Raw genomic sequence first — 21,260 nt, forward strand, 5'->3', positions numbered from 1 at the left:
TGGCAACTGGACAATTAAAACAGACATTGGCGGGGGGAAAGAAGAACGAACTGGGGATGAGGGTGGAGAAAACAGTGCAACAATGAATGAGTGAAAACCCAAAATCTCTGTAAATATTCATTAAAACTAATAAAAAAAAATCCTTGATAACCTTTGCATGACTAGACAAGAGTTCAGCTAAGTAAAATGACTGAGCCTCAGCCCTAGTGGAGTTGTCTTCAGACTTCAGTCTTCTTTTTGGGCCTCCCAGATCACTCTGCCATCATCACCTCCACCTGTGAATGACTACCCTAAGGATCTGGGATTTCTTGAGCTCTTCACTATTTCTTCATTTCAGTGTCTTTCCTAAATGAGGCAACTATCTTATTCTGTAGAGAAGGAGGAAGAAGGGAAGTGATGGTGTGCTGTAATCATGAAGACAGTACTGAAATGTAATTCAATAATGCAATCTGTGTGACTAAGATGGTTGTTAACTAAACTGTGCCCTTCCTTAATGAAATGCATTCTTTCTGCTCAGAGAAGAAATAAGGACTTCTTTTAATTCAGAGCAGAAAATAGAAAGGAAAATGGAGATACATTCCCTTCCTCACACTCTCAGGCCTGAAGGCACAACCTACTCCTAAGTGAAGAATCATAAACTCTCAGGTTGGCATCTACCAAGCCTTATTCTGGCAAAGTTCATCCTTCCCAGTAACTTGGGTGGATTCAATGAGCTCATTGTTCTCCAGCTTGGACAGAAGAACAATATGTACAAACAGAAGAGCCAGTGCCAGAGATGATCTTTGTCCACACCATCAACTTGTTAGAATAAATAATGCCTCAATACACATTGATTAGAAAATGGCATATTAATCATCCAAACATTATGAGCTCATTATACCCAGATACAAGAGCTGAAGGAAGAGGCTGAGCCAGCAACCCATGACATTGTCAACATGAGCATGGGATTTCACTGAAGATAGGGCAGAGAAGGACAGGGTTCACCATTCAGATCAAAATGAGGACCACAGAAGAGCAGCGAGAAACCAGGAAAAAAAGGCTGGAGACAGCACTGAGGGAATGACCAATGTCCAAAATGGAGTCTTCATATTTCTCATCTTATTTTTGTTGCTGCCTAGTAGAGAAAGGAGAGGAGATCAAATGCTTGTTTACCACCGTTTCACATGCCCTTCTCACTGAATAGACTCTTACTCATTCCATGAATAGGTATCATGGTTTTCTTCTTACAGATGAGACAAAGAGATAATAAATCACTTGTATTCACGTTCTTGTTAGTGTCTGTGCAGTTGGCCCATGATTCATAGCAATGTCATGCATATGCAACAAACATTCCCTAGTCCTGTTCCATCCTCATGATCAATGCAGTTTGACCCGTTGTGACCCACAGCATTTTCATTGACTGATTCTTAGAAGTGTATTGTCATTGTTTTCTTTCAGATCCATTTTGGTGTGGAAGTTCCACTAAAGCTTGTTCAGCATCATAACCACAGTTGTAAAATCAACACCCATTTTCCTTTCAAAGACTATCCATTTTAAAGTATGTTTTTGGTTTGGTTGGGTTTAGTTAATTTTGTTTCACTGGAAGATAATTTTTATTATGACTCCTACCAGCTTCATAATCTACTCGTGGCATTAAGCACCTTCTTTCTTCGCAATCTTGTCTTTCTTAAGTGGTCCCATAAAGGTCTTCTCCTTCTCCATAGTCTGAAAGCGGCCATGGCCATACATGGAGGTGATGTCAATGAGCTTGCGATAAATCTCCAGAGCCCAGCATTTGGTCTGTACCAGCAAGGACTTGTAGAAAGTCAGCACTTGTTTTTTGGTCCCCACCATGTGGCCTTTCAGTATGTCAAAGTCATTTGTCACTTCACCATAGTGGACAAAATCCCCGGAGGATTGATGCCCTTATCATAGTCAGGGGAGGCATTGTTTTTTTGTCAGCTTGCCATTCTTGATATGATAGCCTTGGCTAGTCTTGTAGATTTCTTTCTCGGTCTCTGTGCAGTGGATGGTAGCCCTTCTGCCAAGGATGTACCACAGGGAGGGCCATGTGTAGCTCTCAATGGGTCTTGTGTAGCTTCATGGTGTGCCAGAGGCTAGTAACCCCACTGTAGGCCTTGTCCTTGGTCATTCTGATGACATTGATCATTTCATCCTGACCAAACACCTGACTCACCAGCACCTGCTGCTCCCGCTTCTCTCGGCCCGGTCCAGCTTCTCTATCACTATGTCTCTGCTCACCTAGGTCTCCATCAGATGGACTGCCTTCTGGCTAAGGGGAAGCAGATACATTTGGGTGTGGGCAATAATGCAGATGACCTGGCAGGACTTCTTCATGCCACTGAAGTCCTCTTCTTACAGTTTCTTGCCATCCTCATCCTGCCCTTTCTTGCATTATTTGGTGAAAGCCTTCTTCTTAGACTTGTGCCAGTTCTTAGAGAATCATCATATGTACTCGTCACTAATTTGCTCAGCAAAGATAGTCTTGGCTGTGCAGAGGCCACAAGGGGTTTCCAAATAGTCAACTATGGCCACAGTCACCACTGAAGGGGAGTGACATCTCCACAATGGGCACAGCCTCCCTACTTCCTTTCCATTCCAATTGGACCTTAACCTATCCACCCCCTATATGATGTGGTCTTGTAGCCCAGGAAGACTGTGATGTGGACAGGCTGTGAGGTGGCATCATCCTTGGAGAAGCTCTTCACATTCCCACGGTGCCGGCTGCAGTGTTTCCAAGGCAAGAAGCTCAGGGACCTGTGTCAGGGATTGGAGAACTTCCTGTGAGACACCCTGTCATTGATTGCTGGCAGTCCATGCTATAGGTTTTTTAAGTCTCTTCTACTTATAAAAATAATTCTCTTTTGGATATCAAAGAGAATTATTTAAATTATTAAAAGCTTTCAGAAAAAAATAATTTTTTTAAAGGAGGGTTTGTTTGGTTGGACATAGGGTCACTATAAGTCAAAGGTGATTCAAAAGCTCCTAACAACAACAAATGCCAAAATTTCCATCTAATCTCATTTTAAAGCTTCCTTCTTTCTGTAGCTGACTCAGTTTAGGCAAGAGCTTGAAGTGTGTGAAAAATTCTTTCTTTTTTTCTTATTGCTTGTTCCTCCTGACCTCTGAGTCATTCTGGCTCAGAGCAAGGGAGAAAGGACTCGAAGGTTGTCAGTTCTTTATTCTTGGATGATAGTTCTAGCAATAATCTGTGAATATTCTGTGTCACAAGCATCCAAAAAGTTCATATGTCTTAAGTTCTCCAATGACAGCATCCAGGAGACTTCTACACACAGTTCCATGACATGATTGAAGGACTCCTGGTTAGCCTTTGGTGAACCAGCTCTGTGCCTGCTCCTACTCTTGCATCTTCGTCCTTACCCTTGTTTTCCCTAGGATTCTTTAAAAGCATCTAGGCATCCGTTTGATCCATAAAAATCTCATGTACTTTTGACACACCAAATGTAAAGATAGGCTTCCCACAACCATGTTTCTCTTCACCCTGCTATATTGGGTTACTCCAGATAATCTCCTGATTTCAGAGCCAAAAGCAGACTTCACAGTTACAAGCAGATCTCTGCCTTTAAGTTCACATTTGGATCTAAACACCCAAGGATGCATGTAAACATCTTCCGAGGAATTGGAAGATCCTTCGCACTTTTTCTTTTCTTTTTTAATGGGAAAGAAAATAGCTTTATTCCATCCAGGGTCGTATCTGGCTCAGAACTTCTGGAACTGCTTCTTGGTGCCCGCGGCCTTGGTGACCTTGAGCACGTTGAAGCGCACGGTCTTGCTCAGTGGCCGGCACTCGCCCACGGTGACAATGTGGCCAATCTGGACATCTCTGAAGCAGGGAGACAGGTGCACGGACATGTTCTTGTGACGCTTCTCGAAGCGATTGTACTTGCGGATGTAGTGGAGGTAATCTCGGCGGATGACGATGGTCCTCTGCATCTTCATCTTTGTCACCACGCCAGACAGGATTCCCCCTTCGGATGGAGACATTACCAGTGAAAGGGCAATTCTTGTCAATGTAGGTGCCCTCGATGGCCTCCTTGGGTGTCTTGAAGCCCAGACCGATGTTCTTGTAATAACGTGGGAGCTTCTCCTTGCCAGTTTCACCCAATAGCACTCTCTTTTTGTTCTGGAAGATGGTCGGCTGCTTCTGGTAGGCTCCCTCAGTCTGAATGTCCGCTATCTTTCCGGCCGCTTGGAAAAAGGCGAACCTTTACACTTCTATAGCTCACAGGGAGCCCGCTGGAGAATGCGAGTCCATTTCTCCCATCTTGTTGTAGTTGCTGGTTGCCTTCGAGTCGAGCACAACTCATAGAGACCCTATGAACAAAAGTCCTGAAGCACCTCTACAACCATCGACATTTATCAAAGTTCATATAGTTTGTGGGAGCGTGTTGTTTAGGAAGTGGATGCCATTCCTCAGTCTTCATGCATGGTAGATGATCCCCTGGTATTGCACAGCCCAGGACAAGAAGGATGTCCTTGGAGAAGGGCATCATGCTTGGAAGGGTGGAGGGATGACACAGGAGAGGAAGACCCCGATGAGGTGGACTGACACAGTAACTGGTGCTATGGGGGTTGGTGTGTCAGAATCAGTGAGACTGGGTCAGGACAGGGTGAGCTTCAGAGCTGTTGTACATAGGATTGCTGTGGGTCGCAGGTGACTCCACAACAACAAAGTAAGAATACAAATAGAGGCCCAACTGCTGTATCAGGAAGTATTTACCAGTTATAAATTAAGCTAAACATACTTTTTAAATAGAGTACTTTCTAGCCTTCTACCTTAACGATTACACCTCTGTGACAATCCAGAAGGCCAGTTTGAATTCTAGATTCTTGAACTCTGTTTCTTTTTCCACCCCTAACATCACTTCACAGAAGAGAAGGCTTTGAGCACACGTGCATTTTACAACCTGGACTGTACATCCAAGATGAGTCTTCATGCCCCAAAAAATGCTGGCTCTTAAGCACCTCTCCAATTTAGCTGAACATATTGGTAGTGACACAAACTATATTGACTGGATGGAGTTAAAGAGAAGGTTCTGGAAGTGGACTTGGGAGTTCTGGAAGATCTGGACACCTGGAACATGATGGGGAGGTGTAGGTTCCAGGAGTGCACAATCCTTTGGTCCCACAGATTACTTGGCCCACAGGATGGAGTATGCTACAAGAATCCTAGAATTGGTCTCCCTAAAACATGAAGGCCAGGGCCTAGAATGGTTCTGAAGCCATGGGCTTTGCTTATCTCACTTGAAAGGGCACCATTATGACTCACTTTGTTGTTATGTGCCATCAAGTCACCTGCGACTCATAAAAACCCTTTGTAAAACAGCTCTGAACGATGCCCTATCCCTAAGCCAGTCTCACTGACTCATAAAAACCAAATCCCATTGCCCCAGTTACTGTGTGAATCCTGGGTCTTCTTCTCCGGCGCTGTCCCTGCACCCTTCCAAGCATTATGTCCTACTCCAAGGGTTGATCCCTCCTGGTCACGTGCCCAAAGTATGTGAGACAGAGCTACAAAATCCTAGCCTCCAAGGAGAAACTTGGTTTCCGCCTTTACAAGATGGACCTATTTGTTCCACTGGTGGTCCATGATATGTTCAATACTCTTCTCTGGCATCACAGCTCAAAGGTATTAATTCTTCTTCTGTCATCTTTAGTCATTGTTCAATGCTCTAATGCATGGAAAGTAATTGTGAAGACCATGGCATAGGCGAGATGCACCTTAGTCTCTAGTCTGACATCATTGCTCTTTAGCACTTTGGAGAAGTCCCTGACAGTGAAATTTCCCAACTCATCTTTGATTTCCTGATAGAGTGTTGATTGTGAAGCTGAGCAAGCTGAAATTGTTAGCAACCTCAATCTCTTCTCCAGCCATCATGGTGTTGTCAGTTGACCCAGTGGTGAGAATCTTTGTCTTCTTGATGTTGAGCTTCAATCATATTGAATACTATACTCCTTGACCTTCTATAAAAAGTGTTTCCAGTCCTCTTTGGTTTCAGCAAGCAAGGTAGTGTCAACTGCGTTGGGTAGGTTGTTGATGAGACTTCCTCTAATACCTATGCCACATTTCACCTCATAAAGCCTTGCTTCCATAATGATCTGTTCTGGATATAGAATGAAAAAGCATGGAGACAGGATGCATCCATGAAGCATCCTTTCCCTGATTTTGAACCAAGCAGTGTTTCCTTTCTCTGTTCCGAGGACTGTTTCCTGGTCCATGTATAGGTTCTGCATAAACAACACATTTAAATCTTGCCCTATCCTATGCCATTCTCACAGCCTCTGCCTTTCTTAAGTCCATTTTTGCAGTCACTATGTCAATCTATATCATTGGGGGTCTTCCTCTCTTTTACTGACTCTCTAACCAGCATGATTTTTTTTCACCCAAGAACTTGCCCCTTTTGACAACATTCCCAAAATATATGAGGCTAAGTGTCACTATCCTTGCCTCTAAATAAGTAATGCTTTGGTTGCACCTCCTTCAAGACAGACTTGTTTATTTCTTTGATAACCCATAATATATTCACTACTCTGCCAGCACCACAATTCAAAGGCATCAATTCTTTGATCTTCCTTATTTGCTTATGCAACTTTCAGTTGCATGAGAAACAATTAAGAGTACCATGGTCTAGATTAGGTGTACCTTAATCTTTAAACTGACATCCTTTTCAACATTTTCAAGAGATCCTTGGCAACCGACTTTTCCCAAAGTAATATGTCTTTTGGTTTCTCGATGGCACCATCGGAAGGTGAAGAAAAGTGCCACTGCCTTCTCCTCACAGACCCTCACTACTTGCATTAGTTTCTTGGGGTTGTTACAACAAGGTACCACAAGCTGAGTGATTTAACACAACAGGAATGTTTTGTCTCACCATTTTGTACACTAGAACTCTGAAATTAAAGTGCTAGCAGATTAGACTATCTCTGGAGATTCTACAGGAAGACCAACCCTGGCCTCTACCTAGCTTCTGGTGGTCCCTGGTAATCCTTGGCATTCCCTGGCTTGTACGTGCATCACTCCAATCTCTGCCTCTGTTGTCATTGGCCAGGCCCCCTCTCTGTTTGCTTCTCCACTTTTCTTATAAAGACTCCAGTCATATTGGCTTACAGCCTACCCCACTCCAGCATGATCTCATGTTAACGTAACTAATAACATCTTTAAAGACCCTATTTCCAAACAAGGTCACATTCACAGGTACCAGGGGTGAGGATTTCAACATATGGTTCTGGCAAATACAATTCCACTTACAACACTATTCAAAGTGACTCTTCTGCTTACAGCGATGGTGTGGGATAGTGGGGCTGAAGGGCAAATGGCCAGTTTGGTCACCTCTTAATAAACGCTGGAGTGACTAGTCAGCAGCTCCTTGGCTCCTTTCATTAGGATACGGAGACACTTATTGCAGTTGTCCTCAGCTATGGGACTTTAGCCAACATTCAGAGAGATTCAGTTACATCAGGTTACAGAACGGACACACAGTACTAATATGACATGAGATTTTAGTTAAGCATGGGGTGTTTTACACGTCCACATTTTAACACTCTGTGAGGAGGGACAAGGGTAACAATATGGTGCACACATGGGCAGCTTTGAAGCCTGGCTTTACTGTATGACAATAGTAAAGTGTGGAACTAGTTCTGTAGCACATGCGGATGAGACACAGACTCCCTGCTCAGGGAAACTCCACAAAGACTTTGAGAGAAAATGTCCAAGCCCATTTCATACTAACAGAAATGCAGTCTAACTTTGATGAGCTTTCAACTCAGATAGTGATACTATTCTGAGGTTCCACAGTCAGAAGGTCCTCATTACTCCATCGCAAAAATCATCCTGGATTGTTGTTTGGTGTTACATGCCATTAAGTCTGAATCAGCTCTTAGCTGATTTCCAGTGGACTTTTAGAAGCTATAAATCACAGAAGAGGAGATTGCCCATCTTACTCCGGCAGAGCAGCTGTTGGACTCAAACCATGTGCCATTGGTTTGACAGCCCAACTCCACACCACTAGGCCACCAGAGCTGCTTCATAGTAGGGTAGCAATAGCTAACATCTCCCCAGTCCTAGAATGCTCTCATTTCTTCATGTTATGAGAAGTAAGTGTTCAAAAGTGTGGTCACACTCTGCTGCTTCACAGCTTCCTCTCTGCCCAGCTGGGACCACATGGCCTACTGCCATCTGCAGACTCCATTCTGCTCTGGTCTCTGGCAACGTGCCTCATCCTGTTAGGAGGGAGTTGGAGAACATTAGCCTAATACCTTGACTCTCAGAAGGGCACAAAGAAAATAGGACTAATTTAGAACTGGAGCACCAGGATTTAAGTTCTGATCCAGCTACTTACTAATGGTAAGGATTTTCAATGAATCAGTGAATTTCAGGACTTCATCTGGAAAATGAGTTCTTTCATCTGGAAATGTGAGATATTAAAACCGGCTGCTTGCCTGTCTCCCTGGAGAGTTGAATGAACTCACAGCATCATTTGTAGCTGTAAATTTTGAATAGTTAGTGTTATAAAAGCAGATTTTGCCTAAGAGCACCAACTCTTTGTTTACAGTCTTTTGTTCATGTATATGCCAGGGGTTGTTAGAATCATGACTTTGCTTAAACTAGCAGACAAAAAAAAAATCAATATAATAACCTGAGGAGAAAGAAGTGTAGAATAATAACAACAACAATGGCCTCCTATTGTTGAGCATTTCCATGTCCCAGGCACCATGCTGATACTCAGAATCATCTCCTTTAATCTATCTCACACTGCACAAGGACCATTAACACACCTAGAGTGTTTCAGGAGTGACATCCACTTCCTAAACAACATGCCTCTGGAAACTATATGAACTTTGAGAAACAATAGCTATCAAAAGGCTTCAGCCCATGGGGTCACTGTGAGTCCCTGTGCTACTCGAGGTAATGATCAACAACAACAACAACAGAGTTTCTGCGCTCCAACATGATGCATAGGCTGAATTAGTCTCCTTATCTGTAAGCTAATACGTTCCAAGATACCCTCCTATTGGGCCACCCTGCTCCCCTCTCTCATCTCATCCTCAAATAGGACTTTCTTGATGTCAACAAAATGCCAGGATCTGACCCTGAACTCAACCATTACGGGCCTTAGTTGCCCATTTTCAACTCAATTTCCATTGAGATTCTAGATCTGGCATTGGAGGGAGATCCTTCACAACTGGACTCTAATCCTGGTGATTATCACACAGACCTCAACAGACAGAACTCCGCCACCCTGGACTTCCTCTGGCAAGCACTGCTGAGGAGAACTTTCCCCTCAATATCTTTTCTGGCACAAGCTGAATTTTAGTTCACTGGGTCGCCCAGTGGTGGGTCTCCTCTCAGGAGACCAAGTCTTCTAAGCTGGCACTTTGTGGGAGCTCCACTCTCACATTGACAAGGCTCTCTTAACCTTTGTAAGCTGGCACGGGAGCCATTTAGTTCACCCTTTACATCATTGTATTTATGATACCCAACGTGGTTCATACCAAAGTATCTGGGTCAAACTTTGAGATTGCTCAATACCATGGCATTCAAAGAGGACATGCCAGGGCATGAGACCAGACAGGACTCTGCACTGTGATGTCTAACACTGTGTCTCTCATCTCTCTCATTGCCATCAGTTAAAACTGACTCCAGCAGATTTCTGTGGGCTGTAAATCATGCAGGAGAAGAATGCTCATCTTTCTCTCTCAGAGCTATTTGTGGATTCAAACCTAAATGTTGTGAGGTGAGAATCGCAATATTTGTTGTATTTCTTTCAAAAGGTCATCCTGAGGTTTAGACAAGATGTGAGAGTGCATACAGATTGTAACAAGCAACATGTAAGAATCATGATGGTTGCAATTGCCTCTAAGCCTAACTTTAACATTGTACTGAGGCTCTCTTCCTCTACGTTTAAAAACTGGGCACCGTTCAGCCAAAATACATATGCCCATGTATGTACTTTCCCTCCTTGGCCACTCAGCTCAAAATCAGTAAGCCAATTGTCAGTCAGTCAGCTCTGACTCACGGCTCCCCCTTGAGCATCAATGTAGAACTGTGCTTCCTAGGGTTCTCATTGGCTAATTTTTCCAATCACGTACTATGCATTTGAGCACTGGGCAATGAATAGAGATGATAGGAGAAGAATTCACACATTCGACTTATGGGGTTGGAAAAGAGCGTTGAACACCCCACGGACGGCCAAGAGAACTAAGAGATACGTCTTGGAGAGCATGCAGCCAGACTGCTCTTTGGAGGCAAGAATGATGAGGCTTCTCTTCACATACTTTGGGCATGTTGCTAAGAGGGTCTATGATGCTGGGAAGGGTTGAGGGTTGGCGAAGGAGAGGAAGACCCTCAACCACGTGGATTGACATGGTGACTGCTATAATGGGCTCTTGTGTGTCAGGAAGTGTGAGGACGGCACAGGATAGAAGACGGTTCTGATCTTTTGTTCATAGCGTCACTATGAGTGTGACTAGACTCGACAGAACCCAACAACAACAACAATTTTTCAGAAAGAGATCACCAAACAGACCTCTCTTCTAAGACACTTCTGGATGCACTCAAACCTCCAGAGTTTTATCAGCAGCTAAGTGCTTTAATCATTCACACCATCCAGAGACCCCTGCCCTGCCCTGAGGTTGTGGATTCATGTTTCTCTACACCATGTGGAGAGAGGCTGGTGTAAGGAATGTTCCCTTGCATGCCTTTTCCCTAAATTAAAAAAGGTTTAAGGGGCAAGCAACTGGGTTAACCAAGGAAATCTTGTGTTCAACTTCTGACCTAAAAGCTGGTAGCTTGTGATTCAAATTTGTGCAGCAGCACTGCCGAAGAAAGGTCTGGTGATCTACTTCCACGAGGATAACAGCCAAGAAGACTATGGAGCCATTCTCTCGGTAACACATGGTGCTGCCTTGAACTGGAATCAACTCAAGGGCAATGGGGTTTAAGCTGTAGGTGGAGAGACAAGGGGTCTCTCACACACAAACACACTCAAGTTGTGCTCCTTTTGGGAACAGTGAGGCCTCCCTATCTGACAAAGAAATGGCCTTCCCCCTCATGTCCACCAGCACTCTTTGGATGCAAGTTAGAAGAGAGCCGAAGAGGGCATCTCAAGGTTCTAGAACAAGCACAGCCAGCTGTGGTTCAGGGCCTGATTCGGGGACAATCCCCACTTGTTCTCCCACAAGACCCACAGGCCGCTCCTGGGATACATTCCCAAGTACAGAGCCTCTCTCACCTGTGTGTACAAAACCTGGCAGAAAGGAAACCTTTTGATATTGCCAATGGCTGTTTCTGGGATCTGGGCTCTTCTCTTCACTTTAATCTTTCCCACACAAGAAAGGAGAAGCTGGGCCAGCTCTGAAGACCTGGCCCATTTAAGTGGTGTGATGCAAAGCAGCTTATACTTACCTGCCAATATTGCTTAGGGGGCTGAGGGGAAAGATGATAGAATTGTTTATCTTTCACAAAAACCCAGAGGGCAGGAACAGTCAAAAGATTAGACTGGGCAGCTTTTCTGGCAGGGATGGGATGGTAAAATGGAAAACAGCTTCCTGATGCCGCCATGAATCAAAGTTTTAAAAACTTTTACAGACATTTATCTTTACTCCCCAAAGTAGCTTCAGGGGGAAGGAGAATGAGTGATAGATTAATTTTTCCATCCTCGCCAATCTTTATTTGCTCCTCCCTAACCACCCCCACTCAGTGAGGCACTCTCCCTGCCTAGAATATCCATCTGGTGTCAAAACCGAGGGCCGAGCAGAGGTTCAAGAGAAGCAGCTGGAGGGGCTGGACGCAGCCGCAGCCAACGCTCGGTTAACAAAGGGAATCTTGGGAGTATTTTTCAAACCCGAGCCACTTGGCTGACTGCTGGGTAACGGTGGGAGTGCGGGGGTGGAAGGCTGGAGGGAGGGTGGGAGGGACACAGAAAGAGATCCAAACAAGTGGATAGGCTCAGAATAAGGAACAGGAATGCAGCAGACAGAACCGGCCAAAGTACATGAGAGAGACCTCATATGAAACAGGAGAGCAGGGAGAAGACAAAGGAGGAGAGAGCAAAAGAAAGTGTTAGAAATGAGAGGCGAGATAGTACAAGAAGGCAGTGTGGGATGAGAGGAGTTAAAAAGAAATATGACTTGAAGAGAAGCAGAAAGAAGCTAGGGAGAAATTCCCATATGGTAAATGGGCCATGTCTTAGAAATTTGTTTACAATATGTTAGTTTAAAACTGAGGACTCAGGTCTCTCCTACAACATTGAATCACCTGCTAACCAAGTTCCTAACACAGTCCACAACACCAGGCCCTCTTGCATAAGCCTGAGAGCACCTTTTCAAACTCTGCACCTCAGATACCCTCACCCTAATTCTGACCCTGCCACAAAATTCTCAATGCTCTTAACCGTGTCTGCAAGTTAGAATTTTCTGAGAAATACTTTCAAAATGCCTATACCTGGGTCAGACGAATTCAATCAGAACGTCTGGTAGATGGACCCTAACTTCAAAACCAAGACCCCAGCTGTTGAGTTGATCTGACTCACCGTGACTCCATGGAGTACAGAGCAGAGCTGAGCTTCCCAAGGTTTCCTTGGCTATATAATATCTATAAAGGCTGACCTCCAGACCTTTCTACCATAAGGAGAACCCACAAGTGGATTCAAACTTCCAACTTGTAGGTTAGCAGCCAGTCACCAGCTGACTGTGCCACCCAGCATCCTTTAGAAGGACTCAGGTGGGTTTTTTTTTAAGCACCCCAAGTAATTCTGTTACACAGTATGGGCAGGGTTTAAAATCACTAACATCATCTAAAAGCCCTGGGTGATGCCAACAGCATGTTCGCTTACTAACTGAACATTGGAGATTAAAGCCCATTCAGAGGTGCCTCAGAAAAAAGACCTGGTGATCCACTTCCAAAGCAGCAACTGATGGAGCAACGCAGTGGAGCACACTTCTGCCCTGACATGTATGAGGTCATCGTGAGTCAGCACCACTGAACCACAAGGAGTTCATCTAACTGACGCCTTACTTATTATCCTTGAATCAGTGCCGACTCAGCCGATCCTTCAGCGGGTTTTTAGAGACTGTAAATCACACGGGAGATTGTCCATCTTACTCCTGAAAAGCAGATGGTGAATTCTAAACATGGTGAAACTCCTTATTACAAGGCCACCATGTAATTCTTTTTTTTTTTTCCCTTTCCCAGAAGGGGGTAAAATGAGCTTCCTGTATTTTGTGAATAATAGTTTTTAAGGGAGTTCTCCTGGCATTTAACAGTGGATCACAACAAATTGTAGTTAACCTTAAGGAGAATGGGAATTGCAGAAAATTTGAGTGTGCTAATGCGAAACCTATACTTGGACCAAGAAGCAGTCCTCAGAACAGAAAAGGGAAACACTGCATGGTTCAAAATCAGGAAGGGAGTGTGTCAGGGATGCATCCTGTCTCCATACCTTTTTAATTTTTATGCAGAACAGATTCATTCAGGAGCCTGGGCTTTATGAGGAGGAATATGGCATCAGGATTGGATGAAGACTCATCAACAATCTGTGTTATTCTGATGAGACAACCTTACTTGTTGAAACTGAGAAGAACCAGAAGTGCTTGCTGCAAAAGGTCACAGACTGTACTCTTCAATATACATTGAAGCTCAACATCAAGAAGACAAAGTCTTACCAGTGGGCCAATTGGCAGCATCACGATGGATGGAGAAGAGATTGAAGTTGTTAACAGTTACGGCTTACTGGGCTCCACAATCAACACTCTTTAACATCAGCAGTCAAGAAATTAAATGATGAATTGTAATAGGTAAATTTGGAGTAAGTGACCTTTCCAAACTACTGAGAAGCAAAGATGCAAATCTAGAGACTTACGTGGGCCTGATCCAGGCCATGGTCTTCACAATTATTTGTTATGCATCAGAGATCTGGACAATGACTAAGGATGACAGAAAAATTTATGCCTTTGAGCTGTGGTGCTAGAGAAGAGTCTGAACATGCCATGGACCACAAAAAAAAAAAAATTAAAATAAAATAAAATGGGTGTGTCTTGGAGAGGGCGAAATCACGTTTCTTCTTGGAGGCTAGGATTTTGAAACTACACCTCACATATTTTGGATAAGGACATCGTGCTCGGAATGAAAGAGGGACAGCTCAGGATGAGATTAATTGATACAGTAACTATGGCAATGGGAGTAGGTGTGTCGGCGTCAATGAGACTGGATCAGAACAGAGTAGGCTTTAGAGCTGTTTTGCATAGGGTCACTGTAAGTCACAGGTGTCTCAACACACATAAAAAGCAGGAAGTTGTACTTCTAACCCAATGCTACACCATTTGGATCCACAAGTGACCCCAAAGGAGAAAGATAGACAGTCTTCCAATGCAGGGTAACTATAACTTGAGAGCAAAGTGGGGCCAGTGAGAAGGGCTGAAGCGCAGCCAAGGCTGTGAGGAAGGTGAGGGACCAGGCAAGCATTCTGTCTGTTAGCATAGGGTCTCTCTAGCTCTAAATTGACTCCACAGCGCCTAATACCATGAAGGGAAAATGCATTTAGGCATATCTCCAGGTGACAAGCAGGGATGGGCCTCCAAACCACCCACACATTCACACAGCTCTCAGGGACCCATGGGGAGCAACAGGGAACACAGTGTGTGCAGGGCACCTAAAGATCTTCGTTCTGTTCCCAATCATGTGAGGGGAACATTTTATTGTGTCCTCTCTTCCAAATCAGGGAGATCTTATTCAAATTTGGGTAAAACTGAAGGAAGAAGAAGGGGGAAACAGTGTTGGCAATAAATCACAGAGGGACTGGAGTTCTCTAAGAAAAGGCAGAACTTTCAAGTTCATGGATGAAGAAGACACACCTGGAAATGAAGTTGAAAGGTAGCTAAGCAGTCCGGTAGGTACTAGGCAATGTACGGGCCAAGACTTCAGAAGGAAGGAGGAGTTTGTAAGGCTGCGTTAATTCTAGTCAGAGCTGCCAGACAGACGGGATCATTACAACCACACAAACTGTCCCGGGGGAGAAGGGAGACTACGCACCAGTAAAAGCTGGGAGGTTTGGAGGCATGGGGAGCCATTGAAGGACTTCCACACAAACCTCCTGGTCTGAATCCCCCCACCCACATGCCGGCAACTGCAGGATTAGGTCTGCACCCCACTTCCTATGGGCCTCAGAGATATGCACATGGGAAGCAGGATGCTGCTTGTGAAAGGCACCCAGGGAGACAGTTGGCAGCAACACAAAGCTTCATGAAATCCTTAAAGCCAACAAGACGGAACAGAACAGGCCAGAGGGTACAGCCAAAAACCTGTTGTTTCCTCACCTCTTCGAGGATCGTACAATATAAAGTCAATCAAATAATTGTTACACAAGCAACAGTCTAGGGAGGATTATGTAAATGGAACCGGTGTCTGTTGGCAAATCGGACTCCTGAATTCCAGCCTCAGGAGGTTCTCAGGTCAGCAAGCAGGGGCCCAGGAGATGGCTGAGATGTTTGGCTTTGCATAAAATTAAACCCCACCCAGACCCTCCTGTAAAACAAGATTCTTCCACCCACCACGAGACCGGCACTGCAGAAAGGGCATTCTGGACAGCACTCTCTCTCTCTCTTGCTCTGGTTAGGAGCGGAACAACACACTCTTGGACTAGGCTGTGTTGATGTTATATGCCATCTGCGACTCATAACAACCCATTAGCTCTGAGTCCTGCCCTATCCTGAACCAATCTCACCATCTCCAACAGACCTAATTCCATTTCTCCAGGCACTGAGTCAATCCATGTCATCCTAGGTCTTCCTTTCCTGCGCTGTCCCTCCATCTTTCCAAGCATGATGTCCATCTCCAAGAACCGGTCCCTCTTGGCGTCACGCCCAAAGTAGGGGAGAGACAGAGCTTCAAAATCCTTCCCTCCAGGGCGCAGCAGCTCCTTTGTGAGTTAAGTTTTGTGGATAGCAGTATCAGGGACCTTCAAAATTCACTCCAGAACAGGATGCTCATGTAGAGGAAAATGAAGAAGTTAGGAGGCCTGCTAAGCATCCACTGCCCCTCCCCACCCCACCCCAGACTTGAGACCCACCTCAGGTTACAGGGTTCTGGCCTTCTCGTCCCTCAGGAGCCGGTGCTGGTGCTGCCATGATGATGGTGGCTCTATCATTCTCTGTCCTGTCTAGACAGCTCCGGCAGCACTGGTGCTCATTTCTCAAAGCTTTTGCCTACTCAGGATTTCAGTTCCTGCTTATCTGCCCCCTCTCTTGACTTCTGTACAGATCGAGACTCTTTCATTCAAACTCCCTAAGACCAAGGGGGTTGATTGTTTGTTAAACTGCCTCATGGAGTGTTCTTATTATGCAGAAGCCTCAGAGGTTCTGAGTCAAGCATCATCCTCTCAGCCAAACTGCCAAAATAGAAGGTGTCTGCTGCACAAATCACAGCTTTCTTTGTGTCATGGACTATCTGCAGTTCTGCCTGTGATGGGGCTGTAGGCAAGTAAAACATCTGTACTGGGACAATCTCAGCTTCCTTACCTGCCTGCCATTCAGATTTCTTTTCATAAAGGTAAGATGCAAAGGCCCTGGATAAAAATCAAGCCATTGTAAGCCAAGCTTAAAGACAAGAGTGATGCATTGCTAGGTGGCACAATGGTTAAGCTCTTGGCTATAATGATACCACTAACAGCACCAAAAAGTAGCAATCTGCATCATCAGGATATCCTTGGCAGAAATGACACCAAAGTAATTGTCTATGAAGGTTTTGTGCAGTGGTTCCACAGAAATTCATTATTTTTTATTTTAAAAAAATCCTTGTATAGAAGCAGAACAAAAGGTGTGTCGCAATGAGAAAATCTACTGTCAAGAACTGCTCGAAAATGATAAAGAGCAAGGATGTCTGTTTAAAGACTAAGGTGCTCCTGACCCAAGCCATGGTATTTTGAATTGCTCCTTATATATCTGAAAGTTGGACAGTGAATAAGGATGACAGAGGAAGAATTTAGGACATTGAATTGTGGTGTTGGAGAAGAGTACTGACTATTCCATAGACTACCAAAAGAATAAACAAATCTGTCCTAACCATAGCCAAGGTGTTCCTTAGAGGCAAATTAGTGAAACTTCATTTCATGGTTTTGGCAAGTTGTCAGGAAGGTTCAGGTCTTAGAAAAACACATCAAGCTGAGAAATATGGAGGATCAGAGAAAGAGAGGAAGACCCTCAACAAGATGGACTGACACAGTGACTGTAAAAATAGGCATATTGTGAGGATGGCATCAGACAGGGCAAGGTACAGCTCTCTTGTTCATAGGGTCACTATGAATTATAGTTCACTCAATGGCAAACAACAATAAAACATATGAACCGACATATCCACATATATGTTTATTACAAGAAGCCCTGGTGGTCTAGCATTAAGGAGCTGTACTGCCAACCTGAAGGCGCAAGGTTCAAATTCACCACTTGCTGTGCAGGAGAAAGATGGGCAATCTCATCCTGTGCAATTTGTTGTTGATTCCCTTTGAGTCAAGCACAACTCCCAGTGACCCTATGAACGAAAGGCCTGAAGCCCCTCTACAACTATCGACATTTCTCAAAGTTCAAGGAGTCTCCAGAGGCATGTTGTTTAGGAAGTGGATGTGACTTCTGCTTCCAAACCTGTCATAGTATGTTATTGTTGTTATGTGCCATTGAGTCACCTGCGATCCTTAGTGACCCTAAGTACAGCAGCTCTGAACTCTTCTCTGTCCTGAACCAGTTCTACTAATTCTGACACACCAATACCCATCGCCACAGTCACTGTATCAATCCATCTCATCTGAGGTCTCCCTCTCCTGCACTATCCATCCACCCTTCCGAGCATGATGTCCTTCTCCAATAACTGCTCTCTCCTGTGCAATTTAGTGCTTTTGAAAACTTGTTAGTGGATCTTTTATGGGTCTGTTCCTACTCTATGGTGAATAACAACAATAATATATTTATCGTGGCACTATTTGTAATAGCAAATAATTAGATGCAATATAGTGCCCATCAATGGGTGAATAACTAAAGAAACTGGTACATTCAAACAATGGAGTATTATGCATCATTAAAAAGCAATCAAGAATTAATGAAATATTATACAATATGGATGAAATTAAAACAAATTATGTTGAGTGACGTAAATTAGTCACAATAAGGCAATTATATGTAAATTGTATCTTGCTTTTTTTTGTTTTGAATTTTTTTAAATAAAATAACTAGTGTAAATAAAACTAAGAAACAATTTACACATAGAATCAGTCTTGGAAGGTTAACAAAGATGAGAAGAGGGGAGAAGCCAAGAAAGAAAGAAAATAAATTAAAATAACAGATTTTTTTTTTGCAAAGTACATAAAAACAGATAGCATGTTGTTTAGGAAGTGGATGCCAGAATACATCATTAAGAAAGGATGAATCACTGGAGAAGGACATCATGGTTAGTAAAATGGAGCACTCACAAAACTGAGGGAAACTCTAAATGGCATGGCTCAACACCATGGGCACAAAAGTGAATCCAGAGATAGACACCAACTGTTATAAAGGGGGTGCAGGACTGGGCAACATCAAGTTGTGTTATACATGGTATCACCATGATTCAGAGCCAAGTCATTACTGGGGTCATGTAGATAATCTTAAATTGCAGGTGGGGCAAATTAATTCTTAGAGAAAAATAACTGATCAGATCTGTACTATTTGAAAAGCATAATTTGCTTTCCCTTCATAATAATCCCATGTGACAGTGTGACCAACTCTGGTTAATCTGAAAGCTCTCCAAGGCAACCAACCCCCTGTCCCCCATCCTCTTAGCCAAACACTGAAGCAGACATTGTATTTTACCTTTTACCTTCTGGAGTCTTGTGGCTCTGATCTTTCAATGAGATAGAAATCATCTAGACTTGAGGGATTTCTTTTGCTTTCTGGGGAAAGGAAAAAAACCAGCCTTGGAATATGGAACTTTATCCTTTACACACTTTTCCTTAAATCTTGTGTGGTTTGGTCCATAGAAAGTTACCCCGCTAACTCTAAGGCCCCATCTCTTTTAGCGATTTGAATCCACCAGATACTGTGAAGGAGAAAGATGGGCAGTCTTTTCCCGTGTAATTTACAGCCTTGGAAAACCAATGGAAGGTCATTCCAACTTGACAGCTCTGAGAGATCTCTTCTTTTTTCCATCTCCTGCTTCCTGCTGAACATACAGACTTACTACGTGGAGATAACATGATCATCTTAGAAATGAGTCCACAAATATGAAGTCACAAAGTAAAGGCAATAAAGTTATCAAAAACAGCCTCAATAAACTCAAACTCATTGATGTCAAGTCAGAACTCCTAGCTGACCCTCTAATAGATTTTCAGAGATTATCAATTACATAGGAGGAGACTGCCCATCTTTTTCCTGTGGAATCCATGGTGGATACCAATTGCTAGAAAGGAATGACCTTTGAGTTACCAGTGCAACACTGTGCCACCAGAAGGCCTAATTCAATTCATTCTCATCAAGGCAAAACTCATGGTTGACCCTCCAGTGGGATTTTGGAAACTGTAAGTAGCACAGGAAGAGATAATCCATTTTTCTCCTGCAGAACAGCTGGTGGGTTCAAACCTTCTGCCCTTGAGTTGGCAGCACAACTCAATATACTAGAACACCAGATATCCTACAGAATTCTAATTCATGAGGAAGTGACAAGGTTTAGATACCTACCAAAGCTGCTAGTCCCCTAAAAAGTGTGTTGAGCAACTGAATCAGCACCAGCCACCTATCCAAACTGATATAAGTACCCTAGTTTTACAGACAAAGAAACTGATACAGAGTTGTTAAACAACTAGTCTAAGATCTCTCCACTTCCAAGCAACTTAGTCACAATGAAAAGAAAAAAAAATATACTAAAATCAAACAATCCAGGCTCCAGAAAGCTAACAATCATAACATACTCCTCTCCAACCAGAAAATAATCTCAGGATTTAAAAGTCCATATTTGAAACAATCCTTAAGGATGAAGCAGTCCAATTGCTCTACAATTAAGAGATTAAGACAGTGGTTAACTGCTAGACCCAGGTCCTATTAGCTTCAGCTTTCAGTGGTATTGGAAAACTGAATCCTGACTCCCCATGCAGTGTTCTTTACAATACCCCAAGCCCTCTCCTGAGAAAAACAAGAGACTATAAATCCTGGATGGTGGCATGGTGGCTTCTATGCTGCCTTAGTTAAGAATTTATCATCTTGACTCATTTGGGATCTCTAACACCACAGAAACCAAGACAGAAGTAAATATGCTAGTATTATATGTCAGAAAGCGATCCTGTTGACCACATTACACTTCAGTGTATTTAGATGATATTAAGCCAAGATATTTTATACCAGAAAATGTTACCTGAGAAGGAGCATTATTAGTGGCTTTTGTAATATTCACTCTAGAAGTCCTGTAGGACAATGCCCAGAGGGAGAACCAGATTGCATTCATAAAGCGACAGCAGACCCTATCCCTGAGGTAATTTCTATTATTACACTCTTCAAAAAAAATAAAAAGCACCCCAACACAACCCTCCAATTTCCTAAGGATACCAATGCAAACGAAGAGGTCTTTTTACACACAAATTTGCCATCTTTCCAGAGTGTGTTGGGCATGGTGGAGACTTTGGTTTTGAAATCTTGACTACAGGAATAATTTTCTTCCACTCCCTGGCTCTTATTCAAGCATCTCTTGACTTTCCTCAAAAGCTGCCATAGTGCTATGATTGATGCATTTCTGGAGATTCAGCTCAACTTGTTGGTTCACATTATCCAGCTGTTCAGAGCCTGCGGTTTCCACTAATGGCCGTTATATTTGATCATTCCCTTCTTGCCCCTAAACTTTCTGGCAGTGCACAAGAAAAATATAGGATGCAACTGGTAGTGAAGCCTTGGAAAGTTAACAGCATTTAAGATGAGAAAATGTATAGTATTTGCAATATAATAGGCTCAGGTAGGAAATCAGAACAGTTATTTACTTTCTTTATTCCACCAGATTTATTGAGTACTTACAGTGTGTCAAATTCTTTGCTCCACCTTTAAAATGCCATTCAACAATGCCAAACACTTAAAAGTTAAATGTTAATAATACACTTGTTTTATTATTCCAGAAACTAAGACTTGTTACATGCTATCGAGTCAGAACCAAATGGTTGCTGAGCCTCCACCTGGTTTTCTAAAGCTTAAAATAGCATGAGAGAAGATTGTTTGTTCATCTTTCTTGCATAGAGTAGTTG

At 43.4% G+C, this 21,260-nt stretch overlaps 2 pseudogenes across 1 annotated transcript; both read right to left on the reverse strand.

The window, feature by feature from the left end:
- Positions 1-1,632: 1,632 nt before the first annotated feature.
- Positions 1,633-3,412, reverse strand: LOC102846608 (annotated as a pseudogene).
- A 308-nt stretch (positions 3,413-3,720) lies between these two features.
- On the reverse strand, positions 3,721-12,562 carry LOC102847011 (annotated as a pseudogene). Its single transcript, XR_438995.1, has 3 exons — positions 12,552-12,562; positions 10,796-10,963; positions 3,721-4,226 (listed from the first exon to the last, which is right to left on the reverse strand). The product of XR_438995.1 is annotated as a 40S ribosomal protein S11-like (transcript).
- Between the last annotated feature and the right edge of the window lie 8,698 nt (positions 12,563-21,260).

Source organism: Elephantulus edwardii, unplaced genomic scaffold (genome assembly GCF_000299155.1).
Source record: "Elephantulus edwardii isolate Elephantulus edwardi_28Jun2011 unplaced genomic scaffold, EleEdw1.0 scaffold00244, whole genome shotgun sequence".
NCBI lineage: Eukaryota > Metazoa > Chordata > Mammalia > Macroscelidea > Macroscelididae > Elephantulus > Elephantulus edwardii.